This window comes from Ictalurus punctatus, chromosome 7 (genome assembly GCF_001660625.3).
Source record: "Ictalurus punctatus breed USDA103 chromosome 7, Coco_2.0, whole genome shotgun sequence".
In the NCBI taxonomy this organism is placed as follows: Eukaryota; Metazoa; Chordata; class Actinopteri; order Siluriformes; family Ictaluridae; genus Ictalurus; species Ictalurus punctatus.
This window is the reverse complement of record NC_030422.2, coordinates 34,816,578-34,831,079: the sequence shown is the minus strand read 5'-3', so window position 1 is coordinate 34,831,079 and position 14,502 is coordinate 34,816,578. Positions and strand designations below refer to the sequence as shown.

Genomic DNA, 14,502 nt, shown 5'->3' with positions numbered 1-14,502 from the left:
CCGGTGCTCACCCGGGCTGAAGCCATATGGTTGGTTTGCAGCCTCTTTGCAGACTTTCACTGTAGTCTGTTTCAGAGGTATCTACTGAAGGTTTGGAGGTCAGTAATTGAAGTCATTCCACTTTATTACACATAACTTCAAAGGTTCAAACAATCCAATTACATAAAAATATTTAGTCCTGCTTTCAAAAGAGACCAAAACCATGCATGCGCTCCAAATGATTCAGGAACAGCTTTAAGTTTACTTTGGGTATGTATTGGCTAGAACATTACACACAACAGCTAATAGCTCATTCTCCTGAGTGTTCAAGTGCAGCCATTTTACATCGACTCAGAGAGCACTGCGCATGTCACGTAATGGTGGACGCCGTATGTTAAAATATTTATTAAATAATAATAATAATAATAATAATAATAATAATAATAATAATAATAATAAACAACTTTATTTTTCATATAGCACCTTTAAAGCAGCTTCTCAAGGCACTTTACGCAATAAGAAAATACCAAGAAAATTAAAAACACAAAACATTCAAAAAACAGACTTGAATACAAAATGGTTAAAATCATCAAGAAAACGCTAACCTAAAAATGAAAAATGTTTCAACTCTACATCTCTAATATGAGTGCATTCCAGTCTAGGAGCTTAGCATGAGAAAGCCCTTTCCCCTACAGATCACAGCCGTGTCTGTGGGACAGCCAGTAAACATCTCGAGAGGAGCGCAGAGGACATTTGGGGTTATATAAAGTTAAAAGCACAGATACTGAGGGGATTTTTAAAGTAATTAACATATTTGTGTTTCTAACAACATATTTTAATAGGAGAGGGAAATTATTGCGTGTTAAGGCCTACAGGAGCTCATAGTCGGGGTGCCTTTTAAAAAAATATATTCAAAATGTTTGTTTATATAAAATAAACAAAAACCAATACTGTATAACATGAACTCAGCTGTTTCCAGAAAGTGAATAGAGAGCTGGAATATCAACACTGTAAGATGAACATGTTTACTCCAGCTGTGTTAAAGCCTCAGCATATGGAACATGGAGATGAGGGGTGTGAGCGCTGTGTGAAGATAAAACCACCTTTATGAGCTCACACACTCTGCAGTTTCGTACTGGTTGTGTTGTATGACTGCTCCAGTACTGCAGGTGGCGCTGTTACCATTTAATGACCATTTCCACAACTACAGGAAGATCGTTTGCAGATCAAAATGTGTTACATTAAGAAGGAGGATTTTCTGATGTGACTTTCTGAAGCCTTCTTTAGTCCAGACACCGCAAACGAGCTATTTACACATTTACATTATTCTATTATTTGGGGAATAATGACTGTAGCTGTCATTCTGTAACCTATTAATAAATCTGTGAATGTGTGGAATCACTTCTCATCTGTTTTCAGCCTGTAATTACCCACAATTCATACCAATATATAACCAGTTACTATATCATTCAGAGAGGGGATTAAACACACTGCAGACTGCAAATAGTTCACTGGAGAAATTAAATGAGATGGACAGAAACAGACTAATTACCCACTCTACACACATCTATAAATAAAGTCCTGAGAATGCTGTTATGCTTTAAAGCTTCTCATGTCCCAGAAGCCTGGAAGCAGTTATTATGGAGCTGCATTATTGGATATGAAGTGTAAAGTGTAAAGCAGTGATTTGTACATTTAGCTGTAATTCTCTACACATCCACAGGGTGCCGCTAATGCCTGCTGTTTCTAAATTGTTACTGATGGTGTGAAATTGGGCGTATATTTACAGAAGCTTTGCCCCATGTGTCGACCCAAGTATTTCTTTATAAATCCCAGTTTCTGTGAGGGAAACTCTTTATAAATGAGGCCTGAAGATTTCTGAGTCTCTCTGTGTGAGTCCAGCGCTGTGTCAGATTCATCCAGGTGTAGACCTTCATCTTCATCCAGAGGTTTCTTATCACTGACTACGTTTACATGGACAGCAATAATCTAATTATTGACCTTAATCTAAGTAAGGTAATAATGTGATTAAGGTGTTTACATGAGTCACTTTTAGAATACTCCAGTCATGTACCCGTTTTACATGTTATTGGTCATAATTAGATTAAGAGCCCGCGTCATTACGTCACCGCGCCACGCCGTCCGACGTCCCTCCAGAATTTCACGTATCAACATACAGTTCGTACTCGTTATGGTACCGTATACAGTTTTGGGTGTTTTTATTTAAATTTTTTACGAACGCTTCAAGTGCGGTTAATTATTAGTCATGCTATACGTGCAAATAGACGATTGCTTGAAGCCGTGGGCTGCGTCTCAAATCGCATACTTACCTACTGTATAGTAGCCGAGATGCATGTATTTTTCCCCACTACCGGCCTATAGTAGGCAAGTATGCAGTTTGGGACACAGCCGGACTCTCTTGTTCGCCGTAAAGCGTAAAACTGCCATGTGTGATCGTGTCCTGTCGTAAAATGCGGTGAAAATGCTCACACGACGTTCATAATGTGATTAAGGTGTTTACATGTCTGTAATGCACGTCCATAATACGATTAAAACAGGAGTACTCCACACGTCTTAATTCGATTAGAGCTTAATTAGATTATGACCATAATTAGATTAAGGTTGCTGTTTACATGGTAGTTTCTTAATCAAATTATGGTCTTAATTAGATTAAGAGTGGATTATTGTTGTCCATGTAAACGCAGTCACTGTTATTCCCTGTTGTTTCTGTGCTCATCTCTCTGTTCCTCTGTACAAGTTAACACACACACACACACACAGTCATTAAACATTATTAATAATGATTACACATTATTGACCAGCTCCACATGCCTACTCTCAGTAACTTCATCACATCTCCTGAAAGCCTGGTGAATAAAATTCAGTTTAAAGTGTTTATTTATAAAGAAAGTGTAGAGGATTTCCTCTCAGTGTGAGACTGGAGGAATTCACTTTTAAAGAGTCAGAGCAGGGTATGCAATGCTGAGTGTTCAGATAAATATTTTAAACTATGAATAATCTGATGTTTAAAGGGTGAAGTGTTCTCTCTCAGTGATCATGTGACATTACTGAATAAAATGTGGAACTATTCTGACAGTAAAAGTGTCATTTATAGGAGATAATTATATTTCTGTTGTGGAAGTGTCCACGCAGTGACTGAGTGGCGTCTAATCAGGGGGATGTGCTGTGGATTTTATTCTGTTTACAGCACACCGTCATGTGATCTCTGATGTTACAGTCATGCAGGTCTCTGGTACTTACAGGTTCCATTAGGAAGGACTCAAGTCGTTTCCTCAGGCACAGGATTATCACAAAGACTCCAACAACCAGCAGCAGCACCTCCACCACCAGCACTATCAGGATGATCACCCACCACTCCTGGTCTCTGTGCTGATCTGTCTCAAACACACACACACCATTAGCTTTAGTGACTTTATCCTACACAGACATCCCGGCCAATCAAGTCGCTGTAGCAACATGGGGTAGTAGTGGCTCAGAGGTTAAGGCTCTGGGTTAATGATTGGAAGCTCAGGGGTTCAAGCCCCAGCACCACCAAGCTGCCACTGTTTGTCCCTTGAGCAAGGCCCTTAACCCTCTCTGCTCCAGGGGACTGTATTGTGGCCAACCCTGCACTCTGACCCCAACGTCCTAACAACCAGCTGGGATATGTGCAGAAAAGAATTTCACTGTGCTGTGATGTATATGTGATCAATAAAGTCTTCTTCTTCAGTTTCAATGATGTTATTACCTACAACTCTTTTTCCACTGGTCTTTATATTACTGAATCAGAGGTCAGTCAGATTTTTAGAAAATGTAATCCTTGTAAAATTCCAGGCCCAGATAAGATATGTGGTAATGTTTTAAAGAACTGTGCTGCCAGTTAGACTCAGTTTTTACTGATATTTTAAGGCATCTTATAATACTGGTATTGTTCCTGCTTTATGGATAACATCTACAATAGCGTTGACATCACTAGTGATGAAGTGTTTTGAGCTCTTAGTGAAAAAGTACAGTCTTATAAATCATTTGCAGTTTGCATATCAAGCTTCTAGGCAGTAGAGGATGCAATCTGTATTGCATCTGTTGCATTCTCACTTACAGAAACCAGACTCATTTTATTTGTAGATTTCTCCTAATACATTAATTATACTGGCAAAATCATTTGTACTTGAAAGTAGTCTGATTACGTGGTGACTGATTTCCTCAGTTCCAGAACCCAGTAGGTTAAGATACAGTAGATGATACTTCTGATAAAATGATGACTTTAATCGGATCACCTCAGGGATGTGTTTTATCACTGTAATTATTTATTTTATGTACTAATTCCTGTTTAAGTACTTTTATGAATAGATATATCATTAAGTATGCAGTATACTGCTTTAGTGATCCTTTTACATGACAGGGAGGAAGGGCATGGGCTTGAGCATGTTTTATTAACTGGTGTGAGAAATGAAATCTTCTCCTAAACATCTCCAAACCAAAGGAGATGTCTACTGATTTCAGATAGCAGAAAATATCACATTCTACATGAATTAATGGGGAGCCTGTTCAATCAGTTATATATTATAAATACCTTAGTACAGTTCTTGACCACATGCTTAAAGTGAGAAAAGACAACAATGCAGCCTATTTTCCCTACAGGGACAATAAATTAACCACCACACACACACACATAGTTCGAAACTTCAGATTAAAACTTTACATTAACGCAACTGTTTGTTTTATATATATATATATATATACAGTGAGGGAAAAAAGTATTTGATCCCCTGCTGATTTTGTACGTTTGCCCACTGACAAGGAAATGATCAGTCTATAATTTTAATGGTAGATTTATTTGAACATTGAGAGACAGAATAACAACAAAAAAAATCCAGAAAAACGCATGTCAAAAATGTTATAAATTGATTTGCATTTTAATGAGGGAAATAAGTATTTGACCCCCTCTGCAAAACATGACTTAGTACTTGGTGGCAAAACCCTTGTTGGCAATCACAGAGGTCAGACGTTTCTTGTAGTTGGCCACCAGGTTTGCACACATCTCAGGAGGGATTTTGTCCCACTCCTCTTTGCAGATCTTCTCCAAGTCATTAAGGTTTCGAGGCTGACGTTTGGCAACTCGAACCTTCAGCTCCCTCCATAGATTTTCAATGGGATTAAGGTCAGGAGACTGGTTAGGCCACTCCAGGACCTTAATGTGCTTCTTCTTGAGCCACTCCTTTGTTGCCTTGGCCATGTGTTTTGGGTCATTGTCATGCTGGAATACCCATCCACGACCCATTTTCAATGCCCTGTCTGAGGGAAGGAGGTTCTCACCCAAGATTTGACGGTACATGGCCCCGTCCATCGTCCCTTTGATGCGGTGAAGTTGTCCTGTCCCCTTAGCAGAAAAACACCCCCAAAGCATAATGTTTCCACCTCCATGTTTGACAGTGGGGATGGTGTTCCAGGGGTCATAGGCAGCATTCCTCCGCCTCCAAACATGGCGAGTTGAGTTGATGCCAAAGAGCTCCATTTTGGTCTCATCTGACCACAACACTTTCACCCAGTTGTCCTCTGAATCATTCAGATGTTCATTGGCAAACTTCAGACGGATATGTATATGTGCTTTCTTGAGCAGGGGGACCTTGCAGGCGCTGCAGGATTTCAGTCCTTCATGGCGTAGTGTGTTACCAATTGTTTTCTTGGTGACTATGGTCCCAGCTGCCTTGAGATCATTGACAAGATCCTCCCGTGTAGTTCTGGGCTGATTCCTCACTGTTCTCATGATCACTGCAACTCCACGAGGTGAGATCTTGCATGGATCTTGCAATCTTGCAGACAGAGATTGACAGTTCTTTTGTGTTTCTTCCATTTGTGAATAATTGCACCAACTGTTGTCACCTTCTCACCAAGCTGCTTGGCAATGGTCTTGTAGCCCGTTCCAGACTTGTGTAGGTCTACAATCTTATCCCTGACATCCTTGAAGAGCTCTTTGGTCTTGGCCATGGTGGAGAGTTTGGAATCTGATCGATTGATTTACTCTTTGGACAGGTGTCTTTTATGCAGGTAACGAGCTGAGATTAGGAGCACTCCCTTTAAGAGTGTGCTCCTAATCTCAGCTCGTTACCTGTATAAAAGACACCTGGGAGCCAGAAATCTTTCTCATTGAGAGGGGGTCAAATACTAATTTCCCTCATTAAAATGCAAATCAATTTATAACATTTTTGACATGCGTTTTTCTGGATTTTCTTGTTGTTATTCTGTCTCTCACTGTTCAAATAAACCTACCACTAAAATTATAGACTGATCATTTCTTTGTCAGTGGGCAAGCGCACAAAATCAGCAGAGGATCAAATATTTCTTTCCCTCACTGTATATGCGTTTAGTATGCAGCACGGATTCTGTCAGCTCTTTCACTGTAAGTCCGTATTCAGTCAAGTTGCATTATGGGATAGCACATTATCCACAGTGTCCAGTTTATATATTTAATACTACAGAATCTGGGAGGAAGCAGTCAGTCATACAGGTATTTCCCACCTACTGTTCTGTGAATACTGAGAATTCAGACTTCTCTGGTGTAGTGCTTTTAACCTACTGTACAGAAGGGTAGTAGGATATTCAGACTAGGGCTAACGATTATTTTCATTTATATTATATATAAGTATTTATGCATTATTTTAATGGATGCAAAAAAAAGCACTGATAATTAAACTACAGTAATAAATGAATAATAAAATCTCACTTTCACTGCACCTTACGGTTTCTGTTCCTCACTGCCTTTAGACACACTGTTTTAATTATGTTTACTTTGATCATAGTGTTTTAATTAGACAGATCTTACTTGCGCTCCACTGTTTATCACCGCGTCTACACCGCGAGTGAGGAGCAACGCGGCCTCGGTACTAATACATCATTTACAGATCGCTCCCATTAATAAACTACAGGATTTACCTTTTTTAACCCCAATTCCAAAAAAGTTGGGACGCTGTGTAAAATGTCAATAAAAACAGAATGCAGTGATTTATAAATCTCATAAACCCATGTTATTCACAATAGAACATAAAAAACATATCAGATGTTTAAACTGAGGAAATGTACAATTTTTAGGGGGGGGGGGGTAATTTTAAATTTGGTGGTCGCAACACATCTCAAAAAAGTTGGGACAGGGCAACAAAAGTCTGGAAAAGTAAGTGTTAGTAAAAAGAAACGGCTGGAGGTTAATTGGGAACAGGTGAGTAAGATGACTGGGTAAAAAAAGAGGATCTTAGAGAGTCAGAGTCTCAGAAATTAAGATGGGATGGAATGTGGCTGGAAGCAGATGTTGCTCTAAAACCTGTATATACCTTTAGCAAACTTTTTTGGAATTGGGGTTGTACACTGTAACCTGCAAATACACCATATAATGACAATAATAATACATTTGAATTAAACTAAATCTTTAAGCAACTCACACGAGTTTCCCCTGCCCCTTGCACACGGTGTAGTATTTTGGATATTGTCACGAATCGTGATGGAGCAGAGATAGGACGGATGCAAGTGCAGGATGAACAGTTGTTTATTTGAAAGAGAGACAGGCAGACAAATCCAAAGCGTGATCCAAAACGTAATACATAAACATGCAAGAGGTCAGGTGATTGGCAAACAGGCAAACACGGGGCTACGCAGGAATCTAGGTCGATAACCAAAACAAGACACGAACTAGAACAAGGGACTGGAATCGGAGAATCCAGCGCAAACTGACTATGACTATGACTATGACTATGACTATGACTATGACTAACGCTAAACATTTACTTACTACTTACGAATCTTCCGCGTTGTGTGCTGGGAGGCGCGCGGTATATATGCGGACATGATCAGCGTCTGAACTGCTGTCAGCTGAGAGCAATTCAGACCCACGTGAATTCCCAGCCAATGACGGAACAGGGAGGAGACATGACAGACATAAACAAAACACACGTGTCCCAATGTCACTACGGTCAACAGCGGAAAAGCAGGTGCTCATTTGCGCTTAGAGCCCACTGCTTCAAGGGGGACTCGTGACAGATATAAGCATAATTTTGTGCTCGTGCATCACTGTTGTGTTTCTGCGCTATACAAACTCCACTCCTAGTTCTTCTTCACGGAGTTTAAAATGCTCAATGCCTTAGAGGACATGGAGGTCACACACTTTTTTCCGCTGTCAAGTGATGAATACAGCTCTGTCTGACGGTGACTGAGGTCATGTTGGGAATAAAAGGTAACGCTGATAAACTCAGGGTGTCTGCTAAAGCTAGCAGCAGCACATAAAGTGTGTTTGCCATCATGTTCTACTGACTGGGAAACAGCTTATACTTCCAGTTAGTAAAAACCCGCTCGTGTTCCATTTGAGATGATATTACCTTTCTAAACGTCATACACTAGACAGTAGAGTACACAGTGCATAGTGTAAGTGTACAGTACTTCATTAGGGACACAACACAATGTGTGTTTTCGGAACAGAAGTAACGCACAAGTAAATGTACCATGTGCTGCGCAGACCAACTAATCCATAATGAGATTCGCTGACAACGATTTTCATAAATTATTATTATAAATTTTATTAATTAGTTGTTGCAGCTCTATATGTTATTGTTTAGCATTTAAAACATTTTCTGATTATAACTAGTAGTCTAATGGTCATGTGACCTTATTTAATTAAAGCCATTATCAGATGCCCAAATCAGACTGTTTGCAGTTATCAGACCACCACAAACATAAATCTGTACTCAATGTTTCCCATAATTCAGTTTATTCTGATAAATGTTGAATTTTCCACACTGACACACGCACACACACACACACACTGAATACGTACCTCTCACTGATACTGAGTAAATATGAACAGCTTCTGAATAATATGAAAAAAGTGGACTTTACTCCTCTCAGTGTAAGAACTGTGTTAGAGAGTGATGTTCTCTGTCTGTATTCATCTGTACAGTGTAGTGAGCTTTTATCCACTCTGCTGATCTCTTCACCATGTGGATCTGCTGAATCTTTACCCTGATAGATCACCTTCACTCCCTCTGATATGTGCAAATCCAGCTTCAGATCTTCACCAGGTTTTATCTGAACTGGTGATGTCAACGCTGAGGAGAAGAAACACTGAAGATCTTAACTGGATGTAAATGTGATATAACACATTAAACCTAAATCAGTAAGAGTTTATAAGTTATAGAGCAGGTAAAGACACTTACGCTCAATACTGAGACGCACATCATAAACATGTCTGCCATCACACTCACACGTGTACGTGTTCCTCTTACTGAAATCAGCTGCAGTGATGGTGAGGGTGAGATCTCCCTTCAGGTACCAATCATGGGACATTTTAAATCCCTCCTTTAATGACCTGCAGGATGTCTGATCACACTCTGCCACTACATCATCTCCATTACTGATCAGTGTCCATTTGGCGCGTCGCACATATTTTATATATATATATATATATATATATATATATATATATATATATATATATATATATATATATATATATATATATCTGAAGCGAAGATGCAATTCACAGGCCTGCCCTGGTATGACAGAGCTATGCAACATAACCCCGACGTTACCTTTCAAAGGGAACTTCGACGTTGCATTTAGCATAAATGCAGGAACAGGGATACCCACTCAGTCATATCGAGGGTACGGCCTGTTCAAAAGACTGCCCTAGAGGAATGAGCTCTTATGCCCAGAGGCGTGGAGAGACTGCACGCATCGAAAGCCATAGAGATTGCTTCCACTATCCAATAAGAGATGCGCTGCTTTGACACAGCAGTGCCTTTACTCTCTCCGCCAAAGAAGACCAGCAGCTGCTCCGACTTACGCCTCTGGCCGGAGCGGTGGACGCAAGTACAGAGGGCCCTTACTGGACCCAGCAGGTGCATCCTCTCTTGTGAGGAATGGAGGAGGGCAGAAAGCCTGCAACACCACAGGGTGGGCAGCCGATGTAGGCACTTTAGGAATATAATCCGGCCTAGGATACAGGAAGGCCTTGGGTAATCCAGGGACAAAGTCAAGGCAGGAAGGGGAAACAGAGCTTGTAGATCTCCTACTCGCTTGAGAGATGTCAGGGCCAGTAGAAGAGCTATATTTAGAGTCAGAAGCTTCTCAGAGACTGACTCTAAGGGCTCAAATGGGGCCCCTGACAGACCTTCCAAGACCACAGAAAGGTCCCAGGAAGGTATGCATGGCCTGCAGATGGGTCTCAGCCGTCTGACACCACGCATGAACCACGAAGTTAGAGGATGTTGCCCCACAGAGGCTCCATCAACCAGGGTGTGGCTGGCCAAAACAGCGGCCATGTAACCCTGATTGTAGAAAGAGCCAACCCTGCTGAGAAACGTTCTTGTAAGAACGTCTAGCTGACGTTCCTCACACCACAAGACAAAAAGCCACTTGAGCGCATACAATTTCCTTGTGGATGGTGCTCTAGCGTTTAACATGGTCTTTTCAACCTCAGTTGTGAGACCAGAATCTATGAGCTAGTGCCCTTCAGGGGCCAGACCCACTGTTTCCCTAGTTCTGGCCAAGGCTGATAAATCAGCCCTCCGGTTTGTGAATGGGAATCTCCCAAGGAGTACTGTCGAGCAGGGAAATTCTCTCGGAGAGCCATATTCGAGCTGGCCAATAAGGTGCTACTAACAGCAAACATAGACGGTCTTGGGGAACTCTCGCTAGAACTTGTGGGAGCAGAAAAGCATATAGACGTGACCTCGGCCACATGTGCACTATGGCATCCAGCCCCAATGGTGCGGAATGTACATGGCACTCACTGACAAGAACTTTCCCTCTGCCCAGAGAAGGATTAGTTGCGCCTGCCTGAACAGGAGGCGTGAACATAATCCTCCCTGCTGGTTGATATATACGACCACCACACATGGTGACCTCTCAACTGAGGAAGAAAGAATTTCAGTGCTTCGAATATGGCCCGCATCTCTAGGCAATTTATATGCCACTCCAGATGAGGGCTGCTCCAAAGACCATGAGCTAGACAGCCATTTAAGACTGCACCCCAGCCCATGAGGAACACGTCTGTCATTACCATCTTGCAGTAAGGAGACGCCCCTATAGTGTGACCCGAGGCTAGAAACTGCGGGCACCTCCAAATACTCAGAGCATGCAGGCATCACCACGTGACCAATTACTCTCAGAGGTTTCATCCTCGGATGAACCCCCCCCCCAACTTTTCAGCCACCAATGAAACGGACTCATACGCAATAGGCCCAACTGGATGACGTTTGCTGCTGCTGTCATAAGGCCCAACAGTCCCTCATAGAGACTGGAGGGGATGCCCAGACCTAGCTTTATCTTGCTCAAAGTTGATAGGATCAATCCTATGCGTATTGGGGATAGAAACGCCCTCATCGTAGTATAATTGCATATAACCCCTAGAAAAGTTGTCCTCTGCACTGGAGAAAACACACTTTTCTTGAGGTTCAACCTGAGCCCCAAGCTCCTCATGTGGGCGAGAACAACATCTCGATGTTGAACCGCCTGTTCCATGGATCGTGCTAAAATTAACCAGTCGTCCAGATAGTTTAGTACACGGATGCCCTGGAGTCACAAGGGAGCCAGAGCAGCATCCGTGCACTCAGTATCTTACAAAAATGAGTACACCCCTCACATTTTTGCAAATATTTGATTATATCTTTTCATGTGACAACACTGAAGAAATGACACTTTGCTACAATGTAAAGTAGTGAGTGTACAGCTTGTGTAACAGTGTAAATTTGCTGTCCCCTCAAAATAACTCACACAGCCAATAATGTCTAAACCGCTGGCAAAAAAAGTGAGTACACCCCTAAGTGAAAATGTCCAAATTGGGCCTAATTAGCCATTTTCCCTCCCCGGTGTCATGTGACTTGTTAATGTTACAAGGTCTCAGGTGTGAATGGGGATCAGGTGTGTTAAATTTGGTGTCCTCGCTCTCACATTCCCTCATACTGGTCACTGAAAGTATGAGTGCTGCCAGCATTGCTGCAGAGGTTGAAGGGGTGGGGGGTCAGCCTGTCAGAGCTCAAACCATACGCCACACACTGCATCAAATTGGTTTGCATGGCTGTCGTCCAAGAAGGAAGCCTCTTCTAAAGATGATGTACAAGAAAGCCCGCAAACAGTTTGCTGAAGACAAGCAGACTAAGGACATGGATTACTGGAACCATGTCCTGTGGTCTGATGAGACCAAGATAAACTTATTTGGTTCAGATGGTGTCAAGCGTGTGTGGCTACAGCTACACTACACTACAGCTACACTACAGCTTAATTTTTATTACTACATTTTTAAATCCACACATTATCTTCAGTCCATCTCTCCCACACTATTACCTGCACTCACACACATCTTTAACACATCCCTCTCTACCCCACTGCTTAAAAAACAATCACTTATCCCTGCTGTAGACAACTACAGGCCTGTTTCCCTCCTCCCTTTTCTTTCCAAAACTCTTGAAAGAGCCGTTTTTAATCAACTCTCCAATTTTCTCACACAGAACAACCTCCTGGACACCAAGCAGTCTGGCTTCAAGAGCAACCACTCCACGGAGACTGCTCTGCTTTCAGTCACTGAAACCTTACGACTAGCAAGAGCAACCTCATCATCATCTGTCCTCATCCTACTTGACCTCTCTGCTGCTTTCGACACTGTGAACCATCAGATCCTCCCGTCAACTCTCTCCAGCCTGGGCATCACTGGAACGGTTCTGCGCTGGGTGGAATCCTATCTCTCTGACAGATCCTTCATGGTATCATGGTGGAGAGGTATTTCTGAAACTCAGCAACTCACAACTGGCGTTCCACAGGGGTCAGTTCCGGGTCAGTTTTCAACTCTCTCCTGAAGGCCTACGTTCCCTCTCGCAATCTGCGATCGATTAGCGACCGACTAGTAGTTCCCACTCAGCACCTTTCCAGAACCTTCACGCTAACTGTTCCTCAGTGGTGGAATGAACTTCCAATCTCAATCCGGACCACAGAATCTCTCACCATCTTCAAAAAACAGCTAAAGACCCACCTCTTCCGTGAACACCTAACCAACTCATAAAAAAAAAAAAAAAAAAAAACACTGCACTTACACCTCCACTCTGTGCACTTTGCTTCTTCTGGAACTCAATTCATGGATCTTGTATGGTAGCACTACTTGTATTGTTCTCTGCTTGATATATCGCTTTGCTTGTATTTTTCTCATTTGTAAGTCGCTTTGGATAAAAGCGTCTGCTAAGTGAATAAATGTAAATGTACTGTAATGTAATATTAAGCACCCATATTCACAAATAAAATTAAAAAACACATATTGGATTTAGAGTGAACTGTGCTTCATTTTATGTTTTATTAGCTCAGTTAGCATAACCGAGATTTCAGTTACCTCAGATAGCACACGCCCGACTTCCGTTACCTCAGATAGCACACGCCCGACTTCCGTTACCTCAGATAGCACACGCCCGACTTCCGCTACCTCAGATAGCACACGCCCGACTTCCGCTACCTCAGGTAGCACACGCCCGACTTCCGCTACCTCAGGTAGCACACGCCCGACTTCCGCTACCTCAGGTAGCACACGCCCGACTTCCGTTACCTCAGGTAGCACACGCCCGACTTCCGTTACCTCAGCTAGCACACGCTCGACTTCCGTTACCTCAGATAGCACACGCCCGACTTCCGTTACCTCAGATAGCACACGCCCGACTTCCGTTACCTCAGATAACACGGGCCCGACTTCCGTTACCTCAGATAACACGGGCCTGACATCAGTTACCTCAGATTAGCACACCTCAGATTTCATTTACCTCAGATTCACTCAGTTAAATACATCGCCGTTTCACATTTATTATCAAAACCAATAAAAACATTAAACACTTCTAAAATAAGAAGCCGGTATTTCTATACAGCAATGTACACAACTATTTACTGTCGGTGTTTTTTCTCCACAGCGGACATTTTACACAAACTCTTCACGACGAGTTTATTAAAAGTTCTGTATTAACACATAAACTCATCTCAGTCGTTTAAACTGCGCTGTAATATTTATATAATATTAGTGTATTATAATATCTGTAATGAACTCACCGTGTGAAAGTTAAAAACTCTCTTTACCTCTACTCCACTCGGTGTTCAAACTTCTCCCTCTACATCTAGTTTCAGTGAAGAGCGAGTAACGGGGCGGAGCCAGAATCTTACGTGCTCTATAGAATAGTGATGTGAATCATTTTACCGACTCAGATCTTGGAATCTCTTTCAGCAAAATGAACGAATCATTTACGAGTCATTTTTCAGTGAGTCATTTACGGGTCATTTCGTTAATTTCAGTAAAATATAATTAAAATGTTACATGTTAAATTTCCCAACACGTCTAGTACTTACACAAACGTTGATCACATCTGGAATAAAAATAAACTATAGGCTAATGCAATGGCCAAATTATGATAAACAGAAATGATTCAATAATAGCTTACCTGGGTCTTCAGGCTATGCAGTATATATAAACCCCCTGATACTACCCAGTCATCCAGCAGCCAGTCAGCATAGCAA

General features: G+C 41.8%; 1 long non-coding RNA gene across 4 annotated transcripts; it reads right to left on the bottom strand.

Annotated features, from left to right (window-relative positions):
* Positions 1 to 122: 122 nt before the first annotated feature.
* Positions 123 to 14,120, bottom strand: LOC128632957 (uncharacterized). 4 transcript variants are annotated; one of them, XR_008396647.1, is made up of 3 exons: positions 14,041 to 14,120; positions 3,241 to 3,374; positions 123 to 2,728 (listed from the first exon to the last, which is right to left on the bottom strand). It is a non-coding gene; the product is annotated as an uncharacterized LOC128632957 (long non-coding RNA). The 4 variants fall into 4 exon arrangements; XR_008396645.1 differs by lacking the exon at positions 14,041 to 14,120 and adding an exon at positions 7,760 to 7,850; XR_008396646.1 differs by lacking the exon at positions 14,041 to 14,120 and adding an exon at positions 7,767 to 7,830.
* Positions 14,121 to 14,502: the final 382 nt, after the last annotated feature.